The sequence below is a fragment of the Dendrobates tinctorius genome, unplaced genomic scaffold (genome assembly GCF_039654945.1).
Source record: "Dendrobates tinctorius isolate UK_male_01 unplaced genomic scaffold, ASM3965494v1 ptg000125l, whole genome shotgun sequence".
In the NCBI taxonomy this organism is placed as follows: Eukaryota; Metazoa; Chordata; class Amphibia; order Anura; family Dendrobatidae; genus Dendrobates; species Dendrobates tinctorius.
Genome location: NW_027361793.1, coordinates 2982157 through 2992791, shown reverse-complemented (window position 1 = coordinate 2992791; position 10635 = coordinate 2982157).

Genomic DNA, 10635 nt, shown 5'->3' with positions numbered 1-10635 from the left:
TTCACCTCTCCAAACAAACCTATTTCAACACCCTCATCACCTCACTGTCCAACAACCCGAAACGTCTCTTTGACACTTTTCATTCTCTACTCAATCCAAGAGTACAGGCCCCAACCATGGAGCTCCGAGCTGACGATCTGGCCATTTACTTCAAAGAAAAAATTGACCAGATCCGACAGGAAATTATCTCCAAATCCCCTCATACCATGCACTGTCCTCCCTCCCCCACTGCATCTAACTCACTCTCTGATTTTGAACCAGTCACAGAAGAAGAAGTAAGCAGGCTCCTTGCATCTTCTCGCCCAACTACTTGCACCAGTGACCCATTTCCGTCACATCTCCTCCAGTCCCTTTCCCCTGCTGTCACCCCTCACCTAACTAAAATATTTAACCTCTCTCTCTCTTCTGGTATTTTTCCCTCCTCATTTAAGCATGCCATCATACATCCACTACTTAAAAAACCATCCCTCGACCAAAACCGTGCCGCTAACTATAGACCTGTCTCTAATCTTCCCTTCATCTCTAAACTCCTGGAACGCCTGGTCCACTCCTGTCTTATCCGCTATCTCTCAGAAAACTCTGTTCTCGACCCTCTCCAATCCGGTTTCCGCTCTTTACACTCCACCGAAACTGCCCTCACTAAAGTCTCTAATGATCTGCTAACAGCTAAATCAAATGGTCATTACTCCATGCTAATTCTCTTGGATCTCTCTGCAGCATTCGACACTGTGGATCATCAGCAACTCATCACTATGCTCCATTCCATTGGCCTCAAGGACACCGTTCTCTCCTGGTTCTCCTCCTATCTCTCCGACCGCTCCTTTACTGTTTCTTTTGCCGGTTCCTCCTCCTCTCACCTTCCCCTTACTGTTGGGGTTCCTCAAGGATCGGTTCTAGGCCCCCTCCTCTTCTCCTTGTACACTGCCCCTATTGGTCAAACAATCAGTAGATTTGGTTTCCAGTACCATCTCTATGCTGATGACACCCAATTATACGCTTCTTCTCCTGACATCACGCCAGCCTTTCTAGAAAACACTGGCGATTGTCTAAACGCTGTGTCTAATATCATGTCCTCACTATATCTGAAACTGAACCTGTCAAAGACTGAACTCCTGGTGTTTCCTCCCTCTACTAATGTACCTATACCCGACATTGCTATTTCTGTGTGTGGTTCCACTATTACTCCCCAGCAACATGCCCGCTGTCTTGGGGTCATACTTGATTCCGAGCTTTCCTTTGCCCCCCAAATTTGATCACTGGCTCGCTCTTGTCATCTGCACCTCAAAAACATTTCTAGAATTCGACCTTTTCTTACTTTTGACTCTGCAAAAACTCTTACTGTTTCTCTTATTCATTCTCGTCTCGACTATTGTAACTCTCTTCTAATCGGTCTCCCTCTTACCAAACTCTCCCCTCTCCAATCTGTCTTGAATGCTGCAGCCAGGATCATATTCCTCACCAATCGTTACACCGATGCCTCTACCTTGTGCCAGTCATTACACTGGCTACCCATCCACTCCAGAATTCAGTATAAACTTATTACCCTCACCCACAAAGCCCTCCATGGCTCAGCACCACCCTACATCTCCTCCCTTGTTTCAGTATACCACCCTACCCGCGCCCTCCGTTCTGCTGATGACCTGAGGTTAGTATCCTCAATAGTCAGAACCTCCCACTCCCGTCTCCAAGACTTTACACGTGCCGCGCCAATTCTTTGGAATGCACTTCCCAGGTCAATACGATTAGTCCCCAATCCCTACAATTTTAAGCGTGTCCTGAAAACGCATTTATTCAGACTGGCCTATCGCCTCAACACATTAACCTAACCTATCCCTGTGTGGCAGAGCCAAAAGTTTTACCATAACCAGGTTCCCAGCATCATGTTCCCACATGCTTTATGCATCCATTAGCCCTCTGTGTCTGTACTGTTACACACTTAACATTATGGCTGGTCCATACAATCAGAGCAACTGTTACCACCTACCTTTCGTGTCTACCTCTTTCCTCATAGACTGTAAGCTTGCGAGCAGGGCCCTCACTCCTCTTGTTATTTGTTATAATCTACTGTATGTGATTATTGTTATGCTGTAATGTCTATTGTCTGTACAAATCCCCTCTGAAATGTAAAGTGCTGCGGAATATGTCGGCGCTATAAAAGTAAAATTTATTATTATTTATTATATACTACATTCATACAATATACATAAATACTACATACATAGTACATATATACCACATTCATACAACATACATACATACTACATACATACTACATATATTCTACATTCATACAACATACTACATACTACATACATACTGCATATATACTACATTCATACAACATACATACTACATACATACTACATTTATACAACCTACATACAACTACATACTGCTTACATACTTCATATATACTGCATTCATACAACATACATACATACATACTACATACATATACATATATATTACATTCATACAACATACATACTACATACTACATACATACTACATTCATACAACATACATACTGTAATATAGAGGGAACACTACGTTAGAGAGTGGACCCTCTGGGTCACGGATCCGGAGCCCCTGGGCCGAGCACGCCAGGTGAAGACCGACCCCTATACAGGGATCGTTAGGGGCAGGACCACAGAGGACGGAGGCGCGACAGCCGGAACCAAGAGGGACGGCTCCACGGACAAAAGGACTGGGAAAGGTGACGGAGCGAATAACGAGCAAGGACCAGTGGCACAGGGGAGGAACCCTACGGGAGGAAGGCAAGTGGAAGACCAAGGCGGACTGGAGACAGAGGACGGCACAGGGGGTGGAAGGAAGACAGCGCCCAGGCAGGCTGGGTGGAAAGGGAGACACGACACTGAGGACGACAGGGCGAAACAGGCAGAGAGAGGTTAAACTACAGGAGAACTGTAGGGGCCAGAAGGTGCAGAGAAACTACACAATCATCAGGCGTCCTCCTGACAGCGAGGACGCCTGAAATACAGCACACCCCCGGAAGTGCGTCCCCTGGACCCGCCCCTCAGCGCCGCCCACCGCTGGAGAGAGGGCGTGGGAGGTGGCGTGCGCGAGCCAGGGGGCGGGAGCCAGGAGCCGCCGTGAGGCCGAGTGGACGGCGGGCGCGTGACCGGACGGGAGCGCGCAGGTGAGGGAACGCTGCGGCGCGCGCCGCAGCAGAAGGGGCATCGGCGGGCATACCCGCCGATGTCACACATACATACATACTACATACATACTACATATATGCTACATTCATACAACATACATACATAGTACATACTACATACATACTACAGACATACAGCATACATAAAACATGCTACACACATACAACATACATACTACATACATACTACATACAATACATTCATATATTCATATAATACATACATATAGACATACAGTACATATAACATAGAGTACATACTCACCATCACTTGTCACTTTGATCCCCGAAGCCAGTGTCATCTGTAAAAAATATTAAAATAACAAACAACCAATATACTCCCTGATCCGCAGAAATCCACGAGTGTCCCACGACGATCTCCCGTGGAGAACAGCAGCATCAGCTGATGTGACCGCTCTCTAGGGGCTCCAGGAATAAAATGACGGGAGGTAGGTATCCTTCTGCACTGTATTCCTCCGCCACTGTAAAAAAATAGTCCCTAGTCTCACTTTTGGCATTGCCGTGTGAGAAAGTTCCCACGCAGCTTTTGCCATAAAGTGAGACCAGTGAACTATAGTAACCTCTCAGTGATGCACTGCAGGAGATCATCATGGAACACTCGTGGATTTCTGCGGATCAGGGAGTATATTGGTTGTTTGATATTTTAATATTTTTTACAGTGAGATGACTCTGGTTTCGGGGATCAAAGTGACATATGTATGTATTGTATGAATGTATGAATGTATTATATGTAGTATGTATGTAGTATGTATGTTGTATGTATGTAGCATGTTGTATGTATGTTGTATGTATGTAGTAAGTATGTAGTATGTAGTATGTATGTTGTATGAATGTAGTATATATGTAGTTTGTATGTAGTATGTAGTATGTATGTACGTTGTATGAATGTAGTATATATGTAGTATGTCTGTAGTATGTTGTATGTATGTATGTTGTATGAATGTAGTATATATGTAGTATGTATGTATTATGTAATATGTATGTATGTTGTATGAATGCAGTATATATGTAGTACGTATGTACTATGTTGTATGTATGTTGTATGAATGTAGTATATATGTAGTATGTATGTATGTTGTATGAATGTAGTATATATGTAGTATGTATGTATTATGTAATATGTATGTATGCTGTATGAATGTAGTATATATGTAGTATGTATGTAGTATGTATGTATGTTGTATGAATGTAGTATATATGAAGTATGTATGTAGTATGTAGTATGTATGTATGTTGTATGAATGTTGTATATACGTAGTATGTATGTAGTATGTAGTATGTATGTTTGTTTTGTTTTTTTTACATTAAACACATTAGCCGGATGATGGGACTACTACAGTCATGGCCAAAAGTTTTGAGAATGACACAAATATTAATTTTTACAAAGTCTACTGCTTCATTTTTTCTAATGGCAATTTGCATATACTCCAGAATGTTATAAAGAGTGATCAGTTTAACAGCAATTACTTGCAAAGTCAATATTTGCCTAGAAAATGAACTTTATCCCCCAAAACACATTTCAACATCATTGCAGCCCTGCCTTAAAAGGACCAGCTAACATCGTTTCAGTGATTGCTCCATTAACACAGGTGTGGGTGTTGATGAGGACAGGGCTGGAGATCAATCTGTCATGATTAAGTAAGAATGACACCACTGGACACTTTAAAAGGAGGCTGGTGCTTGGCATCATTGTTTCTCTTCTGTTAACCATGGTTATCTGTAAAGAAACACGTGCAGTCATCATTGCACTGCACAAAAATGGCCTAACGGAAGAGTATCACAGCTAGAAAGATTGCACCTCAGTCAACAATCTATCGCATCATCAAGAACTTCAAGGAGAGAGGTTCCCTTGTTGCCAAAAAGGCTCCAGGGCGCCCAAGAAAGACCAGCAAGCGCCAGGACCGTCTCTTAAAAGTGTTTCAGCTGCGGGATCGGGCTACCAGAAGTGCAGAGCTTGCTCAGGAATGGCATCAGGCAGGTGTGAGTGCATCTGCACACACTGTGAGGCAGAGACTCTTGGAGCAAGGCCTGGTCTCAAGGAGGGCAGCAAAGAAGCCACTTCTCTCCTGGAAAAACATAATGGACAGACTGATATTCTGCAAGAGGTACAGGGAGTGGACTGCTGAGGACTGGGGTAAAGTCATTTTCTCTGATGAATCCCCTTTTCGATTGTTTGGGACATCTGGAAAACGGCATATTCGGAGAAGACCAGGTGAGCGCTACCACCAGTCTTGTCTCATGCCAACTGTCAAGCATCCTGAAACCATTCATGTGTGGGGTTGCTTCTCAGCCAAGGGAATGGGCTCTCTCTCAGTCTTGCCTAAAAACACAGTCATGGATAAAGAATGGTACCAGAATGTCCTGCAAGAGCAGCTTCTCCCAACCGTCCAAGAGCAGTTTGGCGATCAACAATGACTTTTTCAACATGATGGAGTACCTTGCCATAAAGCAAAGGTGATAACTAAATGGCTCAGGGAACAAAACATAGAGATTTTGGGACCATGGCCGTGAAACTCCCCAGATCTTAATCCCATTGAGAACTTGTGGTCAATCATCAAGAGACGGGTGGACAAACAAAAACCTTCAAATTCAGACAAAATAAAAGCATTGATTTTCAAAAATGGACTGCTATCAGTCAGGATTTGATCCAGAAGTTGATTGAGAGCATGCCAGGGAGAATTGCTGAGGTCCTGAAGAAGAAGGGTCAACACTGCAAATGTTGACTTGCTGCATTAACTCATTCTAACTGTCAATATAACCTTTTGCTACTCATAATATGATTGCAATTATATTTCTGTATGTGATAAAAACATCTGACAAACACACATAAAAACCAGAGGCCAGCAGATCATGTGAAAATATAATATTTGTGTCATTCTTAAAACTTTTGGCCATGTCTGTACTGTCCCATCATTGGCTAATGTGTCAATCACTGTCATTGTAGCAGGCATAGCCTGATAGGACTTGTAGTCCCATTGGACGATGCCTGCACACACACACAACCCCCGGCAGCCCGCACAGACCCCCGGCAGCCCGCACAGACCCCCGGCAGGCCCGCACAGACCCCCGGCACCCCGCACAGACCCCCGGCAGGCCCGTACAGACCCCCGGCAGGCCCGTACAGACCCCCGGCAGCCCGCACAGACCCCCGGCAGCCCGCACAGACCCCCAGCAGGCCCGCACAGACCCCCAGCAGGCCCGTACAGACCCCCGGCAGCCCGCACAGACCCCCGGCAGGCCCGTACAGACCCCCGGCAGGCCAGCACAGACCCCCCCAGCAGGCCCGCACAGACCGTGCATCATGATGACATCATTTCAGCAGCCAATCACAGCCATGCCATTAGTTAACATGGCTAACACAACTGGCATTGCATTATGGGAACTTCCGATTCCGGTATTCGATATTGTAAAAATATCGGAACTCGGTATCGGAACTCCAATACAATGAATATCGGCCGATACCCGATATTTGCAGTATCAGAATGCTCAACACTAGTGGTTCCGCAAACCATGATCGCAACATAACGCCAGAGGGTCTTTACCACTATGTTGTCCTACCCTTTGGACTACATGTTCCAGAGGCTGATGGAGATAGTGCTGGAACCCCATCGGAAATATGTATCAGCATACTTAGATGACATCATCATCTCTAGTTCGGAGTGGCTGACCCACTTGTCCCAGGTCCAAGAGGTGGTAGATTCGCTCGGAGCCGCTGGCCTGACGGCGAATCTCAAGAAAGGTGCGATAGGGCTCGAGGAAGCCCTGCACTTGGGGTATGTGATTGGCCGTGCTGTGACTAAACCCCAAATAAATTAAGTCAAGGTCATTCAGAACTGGCCCCGACCTGTTACCATCAAGCAGGTGAAAACGCTTCTTGGAATCATTGGGTATTACTGGAAGTTTGTACCCAATTCTTCAGGGAGAACAACTCTCCTGACCGATCTCCTCAAGGGAAGGACGTCGGTCATGGTTAAGTGGAACCCCCAGGCAGTGTAGGCGTACCAATCCATGAAGGTGGCGCTGTGTGGACAGCCCATCCTCATTAGCCGAAACTTTTGGAAAGCATTCATTGTACAACGTGAGCCTAAGAGCCGACCTGTCACAGGAGATGGATGGAGAGGAGCATCCGGTCACCTACCTAACTAGAAAACTCACCCTGGCTGAGAAAAACTATAGCATAGGGGAGAAGGAGTGCCTTGCCATTAAGTGGGCCTTGGAGTCCCTATGTTACTATTTGATCGGTCAGTCGTTTCGCTTGGTAACAGATCATTCACACTTGGTCTGGATGAGGAATGCCAAGGAGAGAAATGCGTGGGTCACCCATTGGTTTCTGACTTTGCAAAATTTTAATTTTTCCATGGAACATCGGGCAAGGAAGTCACAGGGAAATGCGGATGCCCTGTCACGGGCCCTCTGTATGGTGACAAATGTTCAACCCCACAAGTTTGAATGGGGGGTATGTAAGGCAGCGACTGGTGTTATTTTTGAGGGTCGTTATGTGTCCCCCAGGATGCACTCAGAAGAGTATTAGATCCTCTAGAGTGCCTTGTTGTCCCTTGTTGTAGGATGCCTGTGTGGCACAAAGCAGAATAAAAGTAAGCGTGAACCTGGTCAAGTTATGTGGCCAAGGAAGAGTTCAGGAAACCCGGTATGGGCTTTTATTTTTGAAACCAACTGCTGGAAGGTAGTGGGGCCAGTTCATTTCCTCCAGGCCTGATCTTACAAATGGCTCATGGCCACAGATTGGAGTTTAGAAAAAAAAAATTGCAGGAAGGGTGGATGTGTCAGTTTGCAACCTATGGAACAGTTGGTTGTGCAAAAGGCTCCGTTTTGTGAGGAAACACAAGACCAAACAGAGCAAACTCCGGGCATACCGCTGCTTGATATGGTGGTGCAGTTGCCCTGAGCAACCGAACATTTATTGACTGTCTTGTTTCCCGGCTGCAATCCAGAGGATTTCCTTTTGGTGTTTCTACTTTGTGAGTACTCTAAATATTAAAGAGACTCTTGTTTTTGGAACTTTACTGTGGTCACTGCCTGTCTATCACATTGCATCAACCATGCTGCTCTACATTCAGCACAAATGCAGAAACGAGGGTTTGCTGCTATGCCGAGACAGGGTGGAGTAGGGTGAACAAGACAAGCTGCTGGACTGTGAGAGTGGTGCAGGCGGGGATGTTACGGTGGATTGAGAAATATAGGGATGTGCTTGGTAGGTAAGATCAGTCAAAAACAGCAGGCATGTCCAATTCCATATCAGCTGACACGCTATCAATCACCCCAACATTAGAGGGTAAACAAGTGGAGGTTCTTCGGGCACAGACCTGTGTGACAACACTTTTCATGGTGAGGGAGGAGGAAGAATCAGAAGATGCGGCTGATGAGGTGGACTGTGAGACCTGCTAGTCTGCATTTTGGCACAATAACATTCCCAGATTAATACATGTTGATCACACATGTGGCAGGTCATGCATGTAGTACTTATATGACTTCATTTTTTTTACTCTACTAGGTTGAATTAAAGTTGGCAGCATGAGTTTTAAGATTTTTGCAAATATGCAAAAAAGGACCCAAGCTAGGCAACTGCAGAACCACGAACGATGCTGTCCACTGCAAGAGTTGGGCCTCAGGATGCATTGGTTGTCGTGATTGCCTAACTCTTTATGTACGTAACCTCATCTTCATCCTCCTTCTCTGTTGAGATACTCAGCTGCATGCCTCGGGGTTTACAAGTGTGATTTACTACCTCATCGTCATCCTCTCTGTTCTCCCACTCCTAGCCCTGAGAGTCACCCTCCTCTTCCTGCCTTGACAGCACAGTGCAGTCCGTGGGCACCTCAAATATCTGACTCTCGTCACAAATTGATAATCTTCACCCAGCAGGGATAAGGTGTGTTGAAGAGTGTTTGGTTTTTGCTCTGACAAATCTGGCTATAGATCTAAGTCAGAAAAAATGTGGCCATTGGTGCAGATGATTTCCTAAACTTAACTCTGTGAATGTTTAGAGCAGACCTCTGATACCCATGGAATAGAATGTGTGAACTGTTCTGCAGAATGGCCGATTTGTGGTTCCCCAGAGTCAGTTGGATGCCTGGAGAGTGGTGATGTAGGGGGAAAAGGTTAATTGGGGTGCCACCACTGAGGACTGTACTGTGTGTGATGCTAAGGTGGAGGATGAAGAGCAGAGGCCACTTGACGCAGCACTTGCCATCAACTGGAGCACATGTTCTTTCTTGCCCTCATCTACAAAGTGTACCGTTGTATGGTTGCCAAACAAAGGAAGTGGATTTGTCCATCCAATAACAGAAGTTGTAAAAATGCTGCGCAAATTCTGGCTGAAGCAAAACAAACTGACTTCTCATCCCTCATATTATACCTGTCTCACAACCCTAAACTTTCAATTCTTTCCTGCGTCCTCCAGTTCCCCCTCCCTCTTCTCTCAGCTGAATACTTTGCCTTACCACCTGTGAGCGTGACTAGTGTTGAGCGATACCATCCGATATCGTGAAATATCGGATCGGATTGGATCGGACCGATACCCAAAAAGTATCGGATATCGCCGATTCCGATACCGGAAACCAATACAAGTCAATGGGACAGAAATATCGGAATAAAAAAAAACCCTTTCTTTCCTTGTAGGTTAATTCTACATGAAGAAAAACAACTAAGAATAATGTAGAATGTATTGGGGGAGGTCGAGGAGACATTAAAGGCTTTAGAGGTTTAGCCCAATCAAATGGAATAACAGGAATTATTTTTTTTTTAAAGACGTTCGGAGTTACAAAGATATTGACTATGTTAACCTTTTTTATATTTTTTCAGATATGTATGTTTCACTACTTCCATGCTCTTGACCTTCTTTTTTACTTTTCCCACACTTTCTCCTTCATGATCCTCAGCAGCAGCATCTTTTTCATCAACTTCTTCACCTTATTCATCTTCTTCTTCTTCACCTTCTTCCTATTATTCTTTTTTTTACATTCTTCATATTCTTCTTATTCAACTATTCTTCATATTTTACTTCTTCATCTTCTTCCTATTCTTCTTCTTCATCATATTCTTATTTGTGACAGTCATTCCTTTAGTTCTTATCTATAAAAGTTTGAAGATTACACCTTCCGTTCTGCCTGTCACAAAAGATTTACAACAGGATTTGTCCACGTTCAGTTTGGCCTGCAGCAGCAGGTATTTTCCAGGGGCAACACGAGGAGGAACGGACTCACCCCCATACACTGCTTAGTCTTCTTCTGCTTATAATTTAGATAATATCTTTTGCTCTGATTTTTAGTCTTATGCTTAATGTTCTTCTGCTTTTTGTTCTTCTGCTTCTTCGTCTTCTGCTTCTTGGTCTTCTGTCTCTTGTTGTTCTGTATCTTGGTGGTTGTCTTCATGTTCTTTGTCCTCTTGGTCATCTTCTTCAGGGTCATATTTTT